General features: G+C 39.6%; 1 protein-coding gene and 1 non-coding gene across 2 annotated transcripts in view; one reads left to right on the top strand and one right to left on the bottom strand.

Annotated features, from left to right (window-relative positions):
- Nucleotides 1-54: 54 nt before the first annotated feature.
- TBC1D12 (TBC1 domain family member 12) overlaps nucleotides 55-21,516 on the top strand; it is a 119,175-nt gene continuing 97,713 nt past the window's right edge. Inside the window, exon 1 of the mRNA XM_070464121.1 lies at nucleotides 55-72. The gene's annotated coding sequence lies outside the window, so the exon portion shown is untranslated. The remainder of the gene's footprint in view (nucleotides 73-21,516) is intronic.
- On the bottom strand, nucleotides 13,468-13,570 carry LOC139033998 (U6 spliceosomal RNA). The gene has a single exon (XR_011486474.1). It is a non-coding gene; the product is annotated as a U6 spliceosomal RNA (small nuclear RNA).

Below are 21,516 nucleotides of genomic sequence, written 5' to 3'. Positions count from 1 at the left end.
TCTCGCGGCCGTGGGCCGACGGCGCCCAGGCGTGCACGCGCATGGCCGCGCAAGCACCGTGAATCACCAAAGGTGGGTAATTAGTGGTCACTCTACAGGGTCTCTGAATCTTTGACTCCTGCTCAATTTCCTTGCAGTTCTTCAGGATATCGGGCTTCTTTTCTCAGAACGAGAGCATCTGAGTTTTTCAATCATCTTCCTGTATGTTGTACCTCTCATGTTTAGCTTGTTATAGGATATAGCTCGTCTCATCTTTCTATTGTGAATACTGATTTTTGTGGGACAGAGAAGAGCTTATTCCATTTGTGAAATACCTGCCCCTTGACAGGTTCTCTGGACGAGTTGTGGAATGGCTAATGATTTCTCATGAGTTCCGGCACTCAAAAGTCTATGATTCTTAATGTTTTATTTTGAAACCCTTTTTGCCTTAATTTAACCACTGCTTCATAAACAGTTGTATCAGTGAGATTCATCTGCCTTTCAGTTTTTTATAACTATAACTTTTCTGTAAATTCTTCTGTCTCGTTAGTAATTCCTCCGAAGTCATTAGTTTTAACAGGAAGACTTATGCATTGCAAGAATAACTGTTTTTCAAAATGATTGTCTTTAAAGACTTTTTCTTCATGAATAAATTTAAGAATTCTGCTTTAGTTTTTTTTTCCTGTTTGTTTTTGTTTTTAAAATCTGCGATTCTGAGAACATCCGGACTGTCTGGCCTAGCAGTCCTGAGCTAGTGGGAAAAGGCCAGTAGACGCTCCAAAGAGTCTGAGTTTCCTTGTAGGTGCTGGTCTTATAGAGACTGAGAAGAAACCTTTCAGTTTCTGGATCCCACTTTAGAGACCAAGAATCCCATTCTATCCAGAACTCTTCTTTCCCTTTCTTTCAACTTCCTCAATTTCCCCACTGCTGTCCTTTACACACATTCTCAGAGACAGCAGAACCTGTCCCACTGGAGTATTACTTCATCAAACAAATTGAAAACATTAGCTTGTGCTCGTCCCAAGTGTCTGAATTCCTTCTCAAACATAATGATTTATCTGTGGTCACTCCTGTCCTTTCAGCCTCTTGTCCAGTCTCTCCGAGGATGAGGCATATCTGTTTCCGTTCGAAATGAACTTCTCCCAGCTTCATCACACTCCATGTATCACTAACTATCCCTGCTCTCTATTTCCCTCCCTAGTGCATCTCTCCCCGTGGGCAATTAATATTTGCAAATCTCTTCCATCCTTCATTTTTTTTCTAATGACTTCTCCTTTTAATTGCTGTTTTATTTCCCTCATTCTCTGGTTGTCTTTACTTCAAGAAAAAAAAGGAAAGAAAGAAAAAAACTATATTACTCTTGGTATTTCGACTTCATCTTCTCTATTATCACAGCCCAAGCCTGTGCTAGCTTTTTAAAGAATTAAGTCATACTCTTGGCACATTTTAAGTTTATAATCAACTAGAAATCTTTGGATCATTTTTAAGCACTTGTTGCCAAGCTAATCTTTCCCATCTTGATTTTGAGCAATCTGTCATTTAAACACAAACTTAACAAATGGAAGTTTACGTGATTCCTACTAATGAAATCTGGTTTCTCAGTTATGTCATCACCAGCTTCATGTCATTTCCCATTCACTCAGTCCACACGAAGCTCAGTTTGGGCTAGATCTTCTTGGATCTTCCATAGCTTTCCTGAATACCTGGACTAAGAGGGTCACGGGGCTACCCCATACTAACTTCACAGGGACTGTACCCAGAGGTTCCTGTGAACCCTTTTGAGACCCTGCCCATAATAGTCCACTGTAACTGCTCTCAATAAGATCACCAAGAATCTCCAAGTAATGTGAATTTTTTAAAGTGTGCATTGAATTACATTCTTTCTTTCTTTTTTTTTTTTTAGCCTCACTAGATCTCTCTGCTGCAATTTTCCTTTCTCACATTAGAATTTTTATTCCCTTGGCTCCCTGAACAGCCTTTTTACCAGCTTCTCCTCCTACGTTCTTTCCTTCATCCTCCTGCCTCTTCAATGTAGGTTACTCTCAGGGTCCCACTCCTGACCCACCTTTCTACTTCTCTTTTTGTTCTACTTGCTCTTCTGGTGTGATCTCATCCATCTACCTAATGGAAAGAGATTCCTAAACCTTATGTCTGTGACACCTATATGAAAAGATAATGATTGGACTCACTGTGTACAGCAGGTAAAGTAAAATGTCTGCCTCTCAAAAGATGTTTCTTTATGACTCCACTTAATAGATTCTATATGGGCTGAATGTACCTGTGCACATATGTGGTATATAAAACTTAACTGTGCTGAAGATTATTCTTATCATTAAAAATATTGTTTACTCTTCTTAAAAATTTTTTTTCTAAGCTAGGTCACACAGAGCAAATAATTTATATTGTGGGTCATTAGGAAATGAGGCTAAAATAGCTAATAATAATAATTATAACTAATGACTAATTATTCAATTTGAAATTATTAACCCAAAAATCTAAATAACAAAAAATAATAGTATAGCAGATACTGTCATCCCATTGACATCCTCTCAGCACTTTCCATTCAATACATACAACTTTTGACCTGAGGAGTTTTTCTCAACCCCTACAGGGCAGTCAAGAAGCACCAAGGACCCTAAGAGCAGTCTTCAACCAATGACAATTGGAAGCTGAAGGGTAAATACATATGCCAAGTGTGGTAGGCTAAAGAATGTCCTCTGAAGATATCAGGCCCTGAAACTGGTGAATTTTATGTTTTAGAGCCAAAGGTATGATTAAGGATCTTGAGATAGGGAGATGATTCTGGACTGTCCAGGTAGGCCCTAAATGCAATCACATGTGTTCTTAGGGGAGCCAGGCAAAGGGAAATTTTACACAGATGGAAGTGGAGACCTTGTGGCCACAGAAGCGGAGAGTGCAGTGATGTAACCACAGGTCAAGGAGGGCTAGCAGCCACCAGAAGCAGGAAGAGGCAAGGAGCAGACTCTCCTGTGGAGCCTCTGGAGGCAGGATGGCCCTGCTGACTGCATGATTTCAAGGATACTGATTTCGAACTTCTGGCCTCTAGACCTGTGAGAGAATAACTTGTCATTGTTTTCAGCTACCAAATTTGTGGTAATTGTCACAGTGGCCACAGAACACTAATGTACCAATATTTTTACCCATAAGTACACCAATGTCCTCACTTCTCAAAAGCAGAACAACTGAGGCATCTTCCATTGTCTCCAAGAGTCTGCAGAAGAGTTGAGCCCTACCTGCAGGGTTACCCACCCATCAGCCTACTCTGTTACTGACTTTCTCTTCTCAGTCTCGCTGGCTTATTCTTCCATCAGAGGTTCCAGGTCTCTCCTTCAAGATAAACCACATACTTTCAAATCCTTCTATATTAGTTTCCTGGAGTTGCTGTAACAAAGTACCATAAACTGTGTGGCTTGAAACAAAAACATTTATTCTCTCACATTTCTGGAGGCCATAAGTTGGAAATACAGTAAAGGTGTTAGTTCAGTTGGTTCCTCTTCAGGGCTCTGAGGAGAAGTCTGTTTCATGCTTCTCTCCTAGCTTCTGGTGATGGCTGGCAATTCATGGCGTTCTATGGTTTATAAATGCATCTCTCCTATCTCTGCCTCCATCGTTACATAGCATTCTCCCCCATCTCTGTGTCTTCACGTGGCCATCTTCCCCTCATATAAGAAACACTAGTTTCTTATATAAGAACTCCAGTTTCATGACATTATCACAACTTGGTAACATCTGTAAAGATCCTATTCCCAAATAAAGTCACATTTCTACATTCTGGGGAAAAGAATTATAACATCTTTTGTAAGGCACATACTTCAACTCAACACCTTGACTCAGGGTCAAATTTAGGGACCCCTAACCTAAGACAATTATCGCTTAATAAACATTGTTAATAAGCACTTTTATTAAGCATTTTTATTTCCTAAGCATAAGCATTTTTATTTCCCTAAATATAATTATTTTTCCTCAGTAATCTTATGATATTGTGTCCATTTCAAAGTTAATAAATCTGAGGATTTGATATTATGGTGTAGTCAAGTCTGTGTTTTACCAGGCGGGAAATGTAATAAGATGCCAGTTCTACCTGTGGGAATGGTTTTCAGCAAAAGAGATCAAATACCTTAAGCTCTTTTTTTCCCCCTCATCTGCAATATTATAGATCAGGAAACAAAGAGGGATTTTCCTAGGGTTGTGATAATCTTTTCTGTTTGAGATTTTGTTGATAAATTTAATTTCTCAGACCTGATGTTTCCTCTTTCTTTACTTGCATTGTCTGTTCAGAGCCACTTTGTTTATTCATTGCTTTCCAGAATCTTTGGCAAAGGGGGAATAGATTCCACACACAAAGTCATGTCCAGTTTCTGATAATCCCTTTGGCAGCAATAGTTGCTCCCTCTCTCTCTGTACCAGACTCTGCTAGGAGCTCTCTGTGAAAGAGTGTTCTGTAAAACAAGGACACATTGTCTCTGCCTCTGTTCTGAAGCTGCTGGTAAGTACCCTACACAGGCAAGAGACCATAAAATGAAACTAACATCTTAGGTACCTTGTATATCACAATGTGTCCTGGCTTATTCTAATATTCTCTACTTCATCTTTCACCAAAGCCCAAGTCCTTCCTCTGGTTACAAGTTTGGAAATACTTCCACTTATGGGCTTATCCGCATATAGTCCTAGAACCTGCTTAGGTGGCATTTATGCTTCTGATTGTTTCCCCTCATTTTCTAAGCTGATACTACTGTTTATTATTTTTTTAATTGTTTATTTATTTATTTGGCTGTACCCAGTCTTGTGGGCTTCCCAGGTGGCACTACTGGTAAAGAATTTGCCTGCCAGTGCCTGAGACTCAAGAGACCTGCATTCTATTCCTGGGTCAGGAAGATCCCCCGGAGAGGGAAATGGCAACCCACTCTAGTATTCTTGCCTAGAAAATTCCATGGACAGAGGATCCTGGTGGGCTACAGTCCATGGGGTCGTGAAGAGTTGGACACAACTGAGCACACACATACATTCTATATACCCAGTCTTAGTTGCAGCAGGTGGCAGCTTCTATCTTCGTTGCAGCATGTGGGATCTTTAGTTGATTAGTTGTGGCATTCGAACTCTTAGTTGTGACATATTGGGATCTAGTTCCCTGACCAGGGATCAAACTCAGGCCCCCTGCATTGAAAGCATGGAGTCTTAGCCACTGAACCACCAGGGAAGTCCGTGTTGCTAATAATTAAAATCCTCTCAGGTGAATAAATGGATGCATAAGTGAAATAAGTAGATATTTATGAATAGATTGATGAGAGATCTTGATGATCCAAAATGTCTCCTCCAACATCTGTCACACCTCAAGAAAGATATAGTCTGCCCCTAAGGAATCCCTCTCTTGGGCTTGTTAAGAACAAAAGAACTTTTTAATATCCAGAAATTATGGGAATGAATGGCGTCTGGAGGTGGCAAAGATGGGAAGTGGAGGAGGAGTAGAAGGTAAGTGAAAGAGGTGCCAAAACAGCTAGGTTTTAAACACCAGGTGCATGTATGTCATAACATCATGATAATTTCAGTAGGCATATGAGTTATCTATTTCTGCTTAACAAATTACTCTAAAAGCTATCAACGTAAAGCAATAATAAACATTTATTATTTCACATAATCTCTGTGCATCTGGAGTTTAGGAGCAGTTTAGCAGGATGACTCTGCTTCTGGAAGTTGCAATCTTAACTGTTGGTCAAGGCTACAGTCATCCTAAGACTTTACTGAGGCTCAAGGATTAACTTTTTTTTTTCTTTTTTAAAATTTATTTTTAATCAGAGGATAATGGTTTTACAATATTATGTTGGCTTCTGCCATACAACAATGCAAATCAGCCATAAGTTTACATATGTCCTCTCCCTCTTAAATCTCCCCAGAAGGATTACCTTCTAAAATGGCTCACTCATATGGCTCTTGGCAGGACGTATCATTCCTTACTTACTGGCTGTTGGCAGGAAGCTTCAGTTTCTCACTACATGAACTTCTCCATAGGGCTGCTTGAGTGTCTTCATGGTACAGCAGCTGGCTTTCCCCAGAGCAAGTTATCCAAGAGAGAGCAAGGGGAAAACTCTAATGCCTCTTAAAGCTCTTAGTCATGGAAGTCATCACTTCCATATTCAGTTTGTTAAAAATGAGTCACCTTATTTCAGACCACTCCCAATGATAGGGGAATTAGAGTATACTTTTTTGAAGAGAAAATATCAGAATTTGTGGGCATATTTTAAAAACATCAGTTTTGGATTCAGTGAACATTTACTGAGCATCTTTACTGGGACCTGAGTAGGCACTGGATTTCAAACACAGATTATTTTCCTATTAGCCAATGCTAAAGAAATCAGAATTTTATATAGATGAGATAATTTTAGAATATAAGACGTTACATGACTATGATAGGTTTAAAGTTGAATTGATGTGTAGGTGAGATTTAAATCATGGACAGCATGAGAGACTGATTTTCTACTGAGAAGATAAGAAAAATTATTTTGTAACCTGTGTGACTGCCCATTCATTAAACCTTGTAAGTCCTGAACTGAGAACTAATACCAAAGTACAGGAGTCATAACTAATTCCATCTTTTAACCTGAGACACCTCTGTCATTACTCTGTATTTATAAACAATAAATATTTACTGTTTTTTGGATTATATTTAACTGATGAATTGAGGTGAATCCTAGGTATAAGTTTATGTACCCCCCTTGCTTGTTGTAGATTTTGATTATTCTGGGTGTTTTCTGTTACTTATTTCTTTGACACGGTCAGCTCTTTGAGATTTAGAACAGTCACAGGGGCACAGACTTGAGGCTCATGGCCAGATTCTGCCAGAGGAATAGTTTTGTTTGGTTAAAATTGTGTGTGTGTGATACTTTTCATTGATTTTTTAAATACCTTTGAGTGGACCATATACTCACTCGGTATTTAGTCTCTAGTTCCCCCACCAGCCCCAGTACTTCCTGTTGTCTATTATCCATCAGCCTTATTGGTCCCTAAAGATGCTTGAGTATGAGACATGCATCTTTTTTTTTTTTTTGAGACATGCATCTTGATTATTTTAAATCTCAGGATTGCATGGCATAATAGTAGTTCAGCCTATTCTTACTCACAATCCCAAAGGTGAACTGTTTTCAGTAGATCAATCACTTTAGGTCAAAAGTATTGTTTTGGTTGTTGTTTAGTTGCAAAGTTTTGCGACCCCCTGAACTGTAGCCCACCAGGCTCCTCTGTCCATGTGATTTCCCAGGCAAGAATACTGGAGTGGGTTGGTAACTATCTCCTTTTGAGCTTAGTCAGTATCCATTTGCATTCTGCTAAACCCTTGTTTTCTCTCCAGTTCTTTTTTCCTTTCCCTTCTTTTCATCATTCTTGGTGAATATTCCCCTCTTCTAGTGTCTCTCAATTGCCACATCCCAAATGGTATATGGAAAAAAGCTTGAGGATAACAGTGCCTACCAGTGAGTGAGATGGTATACAGCACCTGGCTGCAAAAGGCATGGTAAACTTAAGAAACAGTCCCTCCTCCTTTCTGGCAAATAATTTCAAGACCTTCTATGAGGCTCTTTTCATAGCTCTCCCACTTTGGTTCTCTTTTCCAATCTTTATTGTTAGTTCATTAATTTATCCTTTTATTAATTCACCCATGTAACAGATATTAACTGGCCACTTAACTATCAGCCAGTGTCCGGGCATGAGAACAAGAAAATGATACCATCCCTGTGCTTGTACGGAGAAGGCAATGGCACCCCACTCCAGTACTCTTGCCTGGAAAATCCCATGGATGGAGGAGCCTGGTAGGCTGCAGTCCATGGGGTTGCTAAGAGTCAGACATGACTGAGCGACTTCACTTTCACTTTTCACTTTCATGCATTGGAGAAGGAAATGGCAACCCACTCCAGTGTTCTTGCCTGGAGAATCCCAGGGATGGGGGAGCCTGGTGGGCTGCCGTCTATGGGGTCGCACAGAGTCAGACACGACTGAAGTGACTTAGCAGCTGTGCTTGTAGGGCTTTGATCTACTGGTGGGAAGCAGATATTAGTCAAACAAACCACCCAGATAGATGTAAAGTTTTCTAATTCTAAAACGTTTGGTTGTAATTAGTGCCGGAAAAGAGAGGATATGGTGTTAAGACCTATTATGATAAGGGACTATGGCCTCATCAGAGAGGTCATACGAGGCTTTTACTAAAGAACTGATGGCTGAGCTGAGATCTAAAGGAAAGAGGAGTTAACTGTGTGTAAGTGTGGGTGGTGGCAGCGGCGGTGGTGATGGTCATCGTTGTCTCAGAATTTTTAGCAGGTGGAACAACATATGCAAAGCCCTGTGATCAAAGGGAGCAGAAGCTGATTGCCCATCACTTCGCTGCTCTCTTGCTTTTTCTTTCTTAACTTCTGTCCTTTCTTTTCCTTACTTCCTCCCCTTGTTTCTTTCTTTTTCCTTGAATGCAGAGTTAACACCTTCCTCAGTTCTTGACACATTAGCATTATTCATCCATGCAGAGACTCTGTTACTTTCTTATTTATCAGTATACTCAGTTTTATCCCTTTTTAGCAATTCCTTCCTCTCTCTTCCATATTCAGCCATTATTTATATAGATTTTTAAAATTTATTGATGTTCTTGAGAAAGGCATATTTGTTTTGTATATATGTATTATTCATCTATGTAAATGATTTTGTTTTCTTATTCTCATTTCTTTTTTTCACTTGGCACTGGTTTTAATATAGTTATTCTGTGTATATCTGTGTATCCTAAACTTGCTCTGTGTATATCTTATCTGTTGTTGCTAATTGTTCATAGTTCTTCATCTTGTTTATTACACATTTATGTCAATTCAGAATTGTCTCGAATTCTTTTCCACCTCACACAAGAACAACAACACGCCTTAATGCACACTTTAATGATTATCTTCTAATATTTCTCTTAAGGACCTGTGAGAAATTTCCTTTGAAGGATATAATCAGGAGAGGAATTGCTGGGTCACAGGTTATGCATATACTTGATTTGACTAAGTCATGCCAGCTGGATCACCAGAATAACTCAGCTATCAGAGGTTTTCTGTTATATGGTTACCTCATCCCTACTGCCCTCCAACAGAGCACCCTAGAATCTTCTATTCATTTTTTTTCCCTCCTGTATTCTGTTTATCCTTCACGCATCCATTGTGAGCAAGCCACAGGGGTTCTCTTCTCTCCCCAGTGGCCTAAATCCAGAGCCAGTTTATCACAGCCCCTTCAGGGATTTACAATACCCAGTTGTATACTAAAGATAATCACCAGCTCCTAAAGGAGGTTTCTGTTGTCCATTTTGTTAAACATTTAAAACCACATGAGATGGCCTATAATTTGTATACTTCTCCATGGTGTCCTTTCAACTCACAAATATTTATCAGGATTATCTCATCACTAAGGTGGACTAGAAGCAGGTTGAACCAAATAAATTTTTTACTTAATCTCAAAAGAAGAAATGTAAATGACTTAAGTAATATGGTTGTGGGGTGGGCTGGGATGGAGAAGGAGGTAGGTCCACCTTCATTAGTAGTACTTTTCAAAGAAAAGTATAATAGTTTGAAACAATTAAAGACAGTCCTCTTGTAAAGTTGCAAAGTTTTTTTTGAGATAGGATCTAGCTTGGTGTGGGTTTAGGATGATGGGCATTTTCACACAGTGCTGGTAGGAAATGTAAAATTGTACAACCTTTTCACAAAACAATTTGAAAATGTGTATCAAAGGACAAAACCGTGACACTGGACAGTGCAGAAAACTGGAAGGCATCATCTTGACTAAGTTATTAAAGTTAGCATTACAAGTGTTGGGAATAAACTAGTATTCTGTACCTCCTGCTACTAGGCCTGAGGACACAACATCACTTCAGTGGTATTCTTACCAAAAATTCATAACCTGGATTGAATTATGAAGAAACAATTAAGCCAAACCTAAACTGAGGGATCTTATAAACAGCCAGCCAATCTTTTTCAAAACTATCAAGGTCATTCAGAATCAACTACTTAATTTACAGAGCCCTGATCAAATTAAAATGTGAAAATTTCAAAATTTCCTTGAAAATGATGAAGAATTTCAAGACAACAATGACAGAGCATTAAATCAGATGTGCAGGGCAGGACATGTGCAACTGGAGAGATAACCCAGAGGTCATGAAAGACAAAGAAAGACAGAAACTGTCCTGGATTGCAGGGGTAGAAGGAGACATGAAAACTAAAAGGAATGCTTGATCCTATACCGGATCAGTCACATTAGCAGGACAAACTGAACAATTTAAATGAGGTCTGTTTCTTAGTTCAGTTCAGTTCAGTCGCTCAGTCATGTCTGACTCTTTGTGACCCCATGGACTGCAGCACACCAGGCCTCCCTGTCCATCACCAACTCCCAGAGCCTACTCAAACTCATGTCCATCGCATCAGTGATGCCATCCAACCATCTCATCCTCTGTTGTCCCCTTCTCCTCCTGCCTTCAATCTTTCCCAGCATCAGGGTCTTTTCCAATGAGTCAGTTCTTAAGTATTGGAGTCTTCAGCTTCAGCGTCAGTCCTTCCAATGAATATTCAGGACTGATTTCCTTTAGGAGGAACTGGTTGGATCTCCTTGTAGTCCAAGGGACTCTTTTATTTGCTTCTTCACAATTCATAGTTATGATATGTGTTTGGAAATGCATTTCAGACTATTCTTTTAAAGAATTGCTATTTAATCCATTTTAAGATATCATAAAGGGGCTTCCCTGGTGGCTCAGTGGTAAAGAATCCGCCTGCCAGTGCAGGAAACATGGGTTTGATCCCTGGTCTGGGAAGATCCCACGTGCCGAGGAGCAACTAATCCTGTGCACCACAAACTACGGAGCCCACACTCTAGAGCCTGTGAACTGCAACTACTGAGCCCATATGCTCCAGCTACTGAAGTCCATGTGCCCTAGAGTCTGTGTGCCACAAGAGAAGCCACCACCATGATAGGCCAGTACCCTGCTATTGGAGAGCAGCCCCTGCTTGCCACAACCAGAGAGAAGCCCACACAACACTGAAGACCCAGCACAGGCAATAAATAAATGCACAAATAAATAGAAATATTTTAAAAATAAAATATCATAGAAAGGGAAAGTATATATATAAAAAAAAACCCTCCATCATTCTCTTTTCATATCTATCCTTTTTAATTTTTATCAAACTGGAGATGCTGGTTTTATGCATCATCATAGTTATGATATACAATTATGTTTCTCTACCTTTTATCTAATATTGTTTTGTAAAATGGCCCCATACTTCTATATTTTATCATTTTAATCAACTTTGTAATATTTCATAGATAAACCTAGTTTTTTGTACACTTTCTGTATTATTGACAATTTAAGTGATTTCTCACTTTTAACTATTAAGGCATTTTGTTACAGGCCTTTTTGTGTAGCTTTTATTTTATTATTTTGAATTATTTTCTTATGACACATTCCCAGGAGTAGGATTACGGTGCCTCTTGATATGTGGCATCAGTTTGCTTCCCCAAAGGATCAGTATTCATTTCTAGAGCATCTTATCTCTCTCTTGGTTTGTGGCTGTCCTGCTGTGGTTTACCAAACGGCAGTTGCTTTGTGATCTTACTATCATTCATTTCCCACATGTGTCTCACCCTTGTGGTTAATCTGCAATACACATCTTCTCAATACTTGTATTCTAACTATAATCCGTAACCTTAGTCCTAGCCACTTCTTTTACTAGCTAAGGCTTTACTAGGCATGCGTGGAATTTAAATCATTTCTGGAAGTTGAGGATGATTCAACGAAGAGGAACTCAGAAGAGTACTTAGAAGAAACAGCCAAAATGTAGGAGGAAAAAAATGGAGACAATAGAGAAATGAGACCTAAGGAAGAAGTGTTTCTTTTAAACTCCTGAAAGGTTAACATGAAGGTGACTAAAAGAGCAAGGCAGTGATCAGATATGGGTTTATTAGAAAGTGCTTTGGTTGCAGCATGGGGAAATGTTTGAATGTGGCCCCAAGGGAATGTGGAGAAACTGGTTGGAGGTTACTTATGTCACCCAGGGAAGAGATGATGGTGACTTAGTCTGGTTGGGTAGGTATTGTGAAGTGAGTACATTTAGAGGATATTTACATTAAATCCTTAGACCTTATCCATCTTATAGCTGAAAGTTTGTAAGGATCTCAGCTATCTACTTTCAGAGGATCTAATGTAAAACATGGTGAACTACAGTTAGTAACATTGTTTTATATAATTTAAAAAAACACAGATATTCAGGAGGGTAACACAGACAGACCTTAGTGACTACTTGGCATTGTTGTTGCGCTCTCTCAGTCGTGTCCAACTGTTTTGCGGCCCCATGGACTGTAGCCTGCCAGGCTCCTCTCCATGGGATTTTCCAGGCAAGAATACTGGAGTGGGTTGCCATTTCCTCCTTCAGGGGATCTTCCCAACTCAGGGACTGAACCTTTGTCTCCTGCATTGGCAGGCAGATTCTTTTACCACCTAGCTACCTAGGGAGCCCAGACTAGGTATATTAGCCTCCTAAGGCCGTGATAACTAATTACCACAGATTTAGTGCTTTAAAACAACAGGAATTTATTCTCTCACAATTCTGGAGACCAGAAATCTGAAATCAAGATGCTGGCAAGGGGACTACTCTGGTGGCTGTGGTGAAGAATCCACCTGCCAATGCAGGAAACACGGGTTTCCCAGGTCCAGGGAAGATCCCACATGCTTCAGAGCGACTAAGCCCATGTGCCACAACTACTGAGCTGATGCTTTAGAACCGGGAACTGCAAGTGTTGAGCCCACGCACTACAGCTACTGTAGCCTGCATGCCCTAAAGCCTGTGTTCTGCCGCAGGAGAAGACACTCACTGCAATGAGAAGCCTGTGCGCTGCAACTAGAGAGTAGCCCCTGCTTGCTGCAACTAAAGAAAGCCCATGGGCAGCAACAAAGACCCAGCACAGTAAAATATAATAAATAAATAACATTAAAAAAAATTATGTTGGCAGAGTTGGTTTCTTCTGAAGGCTCTGAGAGAGAATGCACTTCATGCCTCTCTCCTAATTGATGGTGTTGCCAGCAATCCTTCGTGTTCCTTTGGCCTATAGATTCATCATTCAAATCCCTGCCTCCATCTTCACATGGTCTTCTTCCCAGAGTCTCCATGTGCCTTCTCTTTTTTTGCCACTCATTACTATTCAAATTTTTTTAATTTAACTTTTATTTTATATTGGCATATAGGTGGTTAACAATGTTGTGCTAGTTTCAGGTATATAGCTAAGTGATTTAGTTATACATACATATATATATGTGTGTGTGTTTATACATATATATTCATTCTTTTTCAGATTCTTTCCCCATATAGGTTATTACAAGATTGAGTAGAGTTTCCTGTGCTATACAGTAGGTCCTTGATTATCTGTTTTATATATAGTAGTGTGTATATGTTAATCCCGAACTGTTAATTTATCCCTCCCCCAGATATGGAATACTTCGTGAATTTGTGAGTCATCCTTGCACAGGGACCATGCTAATCTTCTCTGTATTGTTCCAGTTTTAGTATATGTGCTGCAAAAGCAAGCCCTTCTCTTTTTTCTTTTATAAGGACACGCATCACAGCTACTTATTAGCTCTATGAGGAAGGAGGAAGCACAGCTGGAATCAAGATTGCCAGGAGAAATATCAATAACCTCAGATATGCAGATGACACCACCCTTATGGCAGAAAGTGAAGAAGAACTAAAGAGCCTCCTGATGAAAGTGAAAGAGAAGAGTGAAAAAGTTGGCTTAAAGCTCAACATTCAGAAAATGAAGATCATGGCATCCAGTCCCATCACTTCATGGCAAATAGATGGGGAAACAGTGGAAACAGTGGCTGACTTTATTTTTCTGGGCTCCAAAATCACTGCAGATGGTGATTGCAGCCATGAAATTAAAAGATGCTTACTCCTTGGAAAGAAAGTTATGACCAACCTAGATAGCATATTAAAAAGCAGAGACATTACTTTGCCAACAAAGGTCCGTCTAGTCAAGGCTATGGTTTTTCCCAGTAGTCATGTATGGATGTGAGAGTTGGACTATAAAGAAAGTTGAGCACTGAAGAACTGATGTTTTTGAACTGTGGTGTTGGAGAAGACTCTTGAGAGTCCCTTGGACTGCAAGGAGATCCAACCAGTCCATCCTAAAGGAGATCAGTCCTGAGTGTTCATTGGAAGGACTGATGTTGAAGCTGAAACTCCAATACTTTGGCCACCTGATGCAAAGAGCTGACTCATTTGAAAAGACCCTGATGCTGGGAAAGATTGAGGGTGGGAGGAGAAGGGGACGACAGAGGATGAGATGGTTGGATGGCATCATTGACTCGATGGACATGGGTTTGGGTGGACTCTGGGAGTTGGTGATGGACAGGGAGGCCTGGTGTGCTGCAGTTCATGGGGTCGCAAAGAGTCGGACATGACTGAGTGACTGAACTGAGAACTGATGAGGAAGGGAGTATGTCTAATCCAGGATTATCTCATTTTGGGAACCTTATCTTAATTATATCTGCAAAGACTCTTTTCTAATAAAGTCACATTTATAAGTCCTTGGAGTTAGGACTTGGACATATCTTTTCCAGAGATAAATTCAACCCACTACACTTGGCTAATTGGATAAGAAAGAGGGTGGTATAAGACGGAGAATGACTCTTGGATTTTAGGTGTGAGCAACTAAAATATTGTCATTTGGTGAGATATGGAATATTATAATAGGAGCAGATTTGGAGAAGGCAATTATGAGTTTAGACTTGGAGGTACTGGGATGGAGGTGACTTTAAGACCACCAGGTAGAGATACTGGGTATACAGTTGGCATATAGGATTTGGAGAAACTGAGTGAATGGTGGTGGTATGTATTAAGATGGAGAATGCTGGAAGAAAACTAGGAGACTCATTTAATCATATTTATTATGTCTGTTATTGTTGTTCAGTCACTAAGTCATGTCTGACTCTCTGCAACCCCACGGACTGCAGCATGCCAGGCTTCTCTGTCCTCACTATCTCCCAGAGTTTGCTCAAATTCATGTCCATTGAGTTGGTCATGGTACCTAATCATCCCTTCCTCTGCCATCTTTTCCTGCCCTCAATCTTTCTCAGCATCACAGTCTTTTCCAATCAGTTGTCTGTTTGCATCAGGTGGCCAAAGTATTGGAGCTTCAGCATCAGTCCTTCCAGTGAATATTCCGGGTTGATTTCCTTTAGGATGGATGGTTTGATCTCCTTGCAGTCTATAGGACTCTCAGGAGTCTTCTCTATCACAACAATTCAAAAGCATCAATTCATCAGTGTTCAGGCTTCTTTATGGTCCAACTCTCATATCCATAAATGACTAAAAATATCTATATGTAAATATCAAAAAGGCATTTGGATGATAATGTTGGAGCTGTTGATACAAACTCTAGAGTCTTCAGTTGATAGATTATCATCTAAATACTGAGACTACCTGGGTTAAAGAGGGTTGAATAAGAAGAAAAGAGGGTTCAGAGCTATTCCTTTAAGAAATTTCAGTTAAGAGGGAAGAAATTCTTCTTGCCTTGAGGAAATTAAGAAGTAGTAGCCGTAGAGGTAGAGGGGAAACTGAGAGAGTATGGCAACAATGGAGTAATGCAAACTGAGAGGAGCAAAAGTGTTTCTTTTAAAAGTTTGAAAGTCAGATGCATGAGTATTTAAAAATGGAGGGGTGATCAACGAATGAATGCTGTTGAGAGATTAAGCAAGATGGAGGCTGGAATTTCTCTCTTAAATTAGGGACAGGGAAGTCATTAATGAGAGTGGACACCACAAGCTAGAATTGTGGATACAAGCTAGAATGGAGTAAATTGGGGGGAAGAGAGGAGTGAGAAAATAGAGACTAGAGACATCTTTAAAATGTTATTCTTTGGAAATAAACTTACAGAAAGTTACAAACATAAAAATAATACAAGAAACACTCAGATCATTCCCAGATTTGCCTAGTGTAACATTCTTAAAAATTTTTTTGAAGTATGGTTTACAATATCATGTTAATTTCTGCTATATAGCAAAGTGACTCATACACACACATACACACACAGACACATATTCTTTTCTGGTTTAGTTTATCACAGGGCATTGAAATAGGTACCTGTGCTATGCAATAGGACCTTGTTTATCCCACTGTTAATATTTTATCCTATTTGCTTTATCCCTTATTCTGTGTATATGTGTGTGCATGTGTATTTTTTTAAGCCTTTGAGGGTAAATTACATATATCATGGCCTTTTATCCTAAATACTCCAGTGTATGTTTCCTAAGAATAGAAATTTTTTCTTATAGAACATAGCAATTGTTAATTATAAATATCAAAATATTTATATTGACACCTTTATTTAATCCACTACGCATAAGACAGCTGTGTTGGCTGATCTAACACAGTCCTTCATAGAATATTTTCTTTTTCTCTACCTAATACAAAGTCCAGTTTAGGGGCAGGTATTACATGTAATTGTCATATTGTTTTAATATTCTTTAATCTCAAACATGTCACAGTTTTTCTTTGCCTTTTATAATTTTACCATTTTTTTAAAATTTTTGAAGACTAGAGTACACCCCCCACCACCATTACATTTTTTAAAAGAGAATTTTCCTCATTTTGAGTTCATCTGATGCTATTGTGTGATTATACTGAGGATGTACATCCTTGGACACATTGTATCCTTCTCAGGGTATCACCTCTAGAGATGCACAATTTGTGAACATCCTTTTAAAGAAGCTTTAGCTTAGGGAAGCAGAGAGATAAGGTTGTAGTTACTAAGGCAGTATTCCTCAGCCTTGGTTATAAATTAGATTTACTCAAGTGGCTTTTAATACCAGTGTAAGGGCTCCTCCTCCAGAGATATTGACTTAATTCTTCTTGGGTGTGGCCCAGTCATCAGGGTTTAAGAAAAAAAAAAAATTCCCTAAATGTTTCTGCTAATGTGCAGCTAAGTGAGAAATATCACTTAACATCGATAAGCGTGGTGATGGTGGTGATTTAACATGATAGAAGGTAAATGGATGTTTGGATGCTGTTTGGAAATTCAGTATAACAAGAAAAAATTGATGATTAAAAAAAGATACAAGGAGTTTTGAGGCCTTTTTTGGAGGTCTTTGTACTCTCCTTGAGTATAATTATAGCAAAATAATAATATTGGATAACGGTACCATACTTCACCCTTCAATAATGAAGATTGGGTCACACATAGAATATGACTAATTATATATTTCAAAAATTTCTGTGAAAGTCAAATTTTCCTGGAAATATAAGAATCCAAGTATACCAGTAGTTTTTCATATTTCGTTTTCATGTTGTTTAGTCACCCAGTCATGCATGTCCAGTTCTTTGCGACCCCATGGACTACAGCACGCCAGGCCTCCCTGTCCCTCACCATCTCTCAGAGTTTGCCCAAGTTCACGTCCACTGCATCGGTGATGCCATCCAACCATCTCATCCTCTGTTGCCCTCTTCTCCTTCTGCTTTCAATCTTTCCCAGCATCAGGGTCTTTTCCAATGAGTTGGCTGTTCGCATCAGGTGACCAAAGTATTGGAGCTTCATATTTTAACTAGGGTAATATTTTATGGCAGAGATTGAGAATATCCTTTCTCATCATAATGATTTCATCAGATTTATAGGAATGTTCAAGGATGTATTATTTATGCCTAGAGTGGTAGTAATGTAGTAATGTAGTGTGTGTAATGTAATGTAGTGGTGTCAAAAGTTCTATGTCAACACTTAATGACCACAAAAAAGAATATGCTACACCTTGAAAGTAGATTTTGTACTTCTTTGTAAGATAGCTTATGATATTACTTATCAGATAAGACAAAATTTTATTGTTGAAAGTGGGAAGTATAACCACTAATCACTAACAAGAATTACTAATGTTATTAATTATGCAGTACTATTATTGTAGACAGTTACAAAATATAAATGTGTGTCAATTTTGAAGTCTGCAATGAGAAAACAGAAGGGTTGTATGGGCTATTATGGTTCATAAAAGCTTCTTGTATTGACCATGAGGAAGGAAGGAAATGAGCTAAATAAACAACTTGAAGAAACTTGATTTTAAAAATAGTATGATGTTCATAGAGGGAGAAGTAGAGTGGTTGCTAGAAAAAATAACAAGTTAGGGAAGTTTGACAGCAGGAAGAAAATTGCAGAGATAAATTCTCTAGGAAGAGAAGAAAAAAGATGAAAAGAGAAAAGATTGAAATTAAATTCTCTTAGCTACCCTTATCTTTACCATTTTACTGTACAACTATACTTATGTCTAGATATCTCCTACATTAACTTTTTTATTGAGGTGAAATTCACATAAAGTAAAGCCATTTAAAAATGTGCAATTCAGTAGCATTTAGTACATTCACAATGTCGTGCAACAACCACCTGTATCAGGTTCCAAAACATGTTCATCACCCCCAAAGGAAAACCCTTTATCTATAAGACATTCCTGCCCTATTTTTCCCCTGTCCCAGCCATTGACAATCACCAATCTGCTTTCTCTATGGATTTACCTGTTCTGGACAGTTCATATAAATGGAATTACACAACATGTGATCTTTTGTGTCAAGCTTCTTTCGCTTAGCTTAATATTTTTTTGATATTCATTTACTTTGTAGCATTACCAATACTTAATTCCTTTTTATGGCTGAATAATAGTCCACTGTGTGTATATGTCACATTCTGTTTACCAAGTCCTCTACTGATGGACATTTGGGTTGCTTCCATCTTTTGGTTTTTATGAATAGTGCAGCTCTAAACATTCACGTACAAGGTTTTGTTTGAGCATCTGTTTTCAATTCTTTGGGGTATATACCTAGGAGTAGAATTGCTTAGTGGTAAAGAACTGCTTAGTGGTAAAGAACCTGCCTGCCAGTGTAGGAGACATAAGAGACTTGGGTTCGATCCCTGGGTCAGGAAGATCCCCTGGAAGAGGGCATGGCAACCCACTCCTGTATTCTTGCCTGGAGAATCCCATGGACAGAGGAGCCTGGAGGGCTACAGTCCATGGAGCCACAGAGTTGGACACAACTGAGTGACTAAGCACAGCCCAGCACAGTGGGTGTGAGTGCTATCTTTGAGGTTTTGATTTGCATATCCCTAGAGATTATGGTGACCATCATTTTATATGCTTATTAACAGCTATTAGCATATCTTCTTCAGAGAAATATCTGTTCAACTCCTTTACTCATTTGTAAATTGGGCTTCTTGTAATTCAGTTCTTCATATATTCTGGATACTGGGCCTTTATCAGATATATGAATTACAAATATTTTCTGTCTTCCTATATTAACTTTTCCACCTGTATCTTGGAGGTCATTTCTTCTTCTGAAAAATCTTGATAATAAGTTTATTGCTAGGGACTTCCCTGGTAGACCAGTGGTTAAGACTCTCATGTTTCCACTGCAGGGGGCATGGGTTCAATCCTTGGTCAGGGAACTAAGATCCTGCACTAAGATTTGGACTCTCAGTCAAAAAAGGAAAAAAAAAAACAAAAAACAATGTATTGCCAACTATGCCCTTGGCACTTTACTTAGGACCTTGAGAAATGCTCACTATAAAAGACATGATGTTTCTTAAACTGGGTGCTAGGCACATGGATAGCCATTTTATTTATGCATTTTATTACTTATATATAGGTTATATTCACTTTTTTGTGAGTATGTATTTTTTTTTAAAGGCTTGACAATGCTGCTTCCTCTAATTCTCCATTCTCCTACTGCTATCCTTTCATTGACATACTTCTAGAATGAGTGGTCTATATCTGCCACTTCATTTTGTCCACAACTAGTGTCTCTTTAGTCCCTTGCAATATGATTTCTTTGTCCACCCTTAAATAATTTTTGAGACACCTTTGAGTCTCTGCCCCACATTCATCTTTAGTCTTTCTTCCCAGGTGAAGTTACCAGTGACTCACCTAGTTGTATTATGCAAATACCTCTTCAATCTGCCTCTTTAAACTGAAGCCCTAACCGAAGTTTTAGAACTCTCAATGCTGGATATTTTACTTTCCCAGCTATATTTCCCCTATTAATCAAGTTCTTTCCAATCCACAACTATTTTTGCAAACCACATCAGCTTCATTCTCAAGAGTTTTGTAGTGATTTGCTGGTTCCTCCTGTAACAGAGTGCAGTGAGCTCAGCTTTTAGCACAGCAGTCTCAGATATGCAGATGACACCACCCTTATGGCAGAAAGTGAAGAAGAACTAAAGAGCCTCTTGATGAAAGTGAAAGAGGAGAGTGAAAAAGTTGGCTTAAAACTCAACATTCAGAAAATGAAGATCATGGCATCCAGTCCCATCACTTCATGGCAAATAGATGGGGAAACAGTGGAAACAGTGGCTGACTTTATTTTTCTGGGCTCCAAAATCACTGCAGATGGTGATTGCAGCCATGAAATTAAAAGATGCTTACTCCTTGGAAGGAAAGTTATGACCAACTTAGATAGCATATTAAAAAGCAGAGACATTACTTTGCCAACAAAGGTCCGTCTAGTCAAGGCTATGGTTTTTCCAGTAGTCATGTATGGATGTGAGAGTTGGACTATAAAGAAAGCTGAGCGCCAAAGAACTGATGCTTTTGAACTGTGGTGTTGGAGAAGACTCTTGAGAGTCTCTTGGACTGCAAGGAGATCCAACCAGTCCATCCTAAAGGAGATCAGTCCTGAATATTTGTTGGAAGGACTGATGTTGAAGCTGAAACTCCAATACTTTGGCCACCTGATGCAAAGAGCTGACTCATTTGAAAAGACCCTGATGCTGGGAAAGATTGAGGGTGGGAGGAAAAGGGGATGACAGAGGATGAGATGGTTGGATGGCATCACCGACTCGATGGACATGGGTTTGGGTGGACTCTGGGAGTTGGTGATGGACAGGGAGGCCTGGTGTGCTGTGGTTCATGGGGTCGCAAAGAGTCGGACACGACTGAGTGACTGAACTGAACTGAATTGCTATGTGCCATTACTCAGCACCCTGTTACCAGGAAATGGGTCCTGCTCATCCGTTGGTCCATTCGTCAGAGGTCCCCCACCCACTGGCAACCAATTGTCAATGAGCAACCCCGATGACCCTGCTCAGATATTGGACAGCTCAGCAGTGGGCCCCACCCACAAGCAACCAGCTGTTAAGGACAGTTAGTGAGGGGATTCAGCCAACAGTGCGTGGGGGAAGAGTGAGGTAAAAGGTGGATCCTGGCCTTCTCCCTGGGGCCCTCCAGTTCATTTGGCCTTTGGTCAGTGAGTGAGCTTGGGCACCAAGAGAAAAGGCTTGGGGCTATGTTCTGGAGGACTTCAGAGCCCTCATCAAGGCCCTCCACTAGCCTTGGCCCAGGTCTTGAGGCAGCGGTGAACCTCTCCCCCATCCTTGTCTCTGGGACCTAATAGTAGTGGTGGTCGGCCTGGGTCACAGTGTGTGGGACGTGGTGTCCCGCTTTGGGTGACCTGAGAAGCCTGATGGCCAGATAAGTTGGGTGCCTGGCTCCCTCAGTGATGACAG

This window comes from Odocoileus virginianus, unplaced genomic scaffold, assembly GCF_023699985.2.
Source record: "Odocoileus virginianus isolate 20LAN1187 ecotype Illinois unplaced genomic scaffold, Ovbor_1.2 Unplaced_Contig_15, whole genome shotgun sequence".
Lineage (NCBI taxonomy): Eukaryota > Metazoa > Chordata > Mammalia > Artiodactyla > Cervidae > Odocoileus > Odocoileus virginianus.
This window is presented reverse-complemented; position numbering and strand designations above follow the sequence as displayed.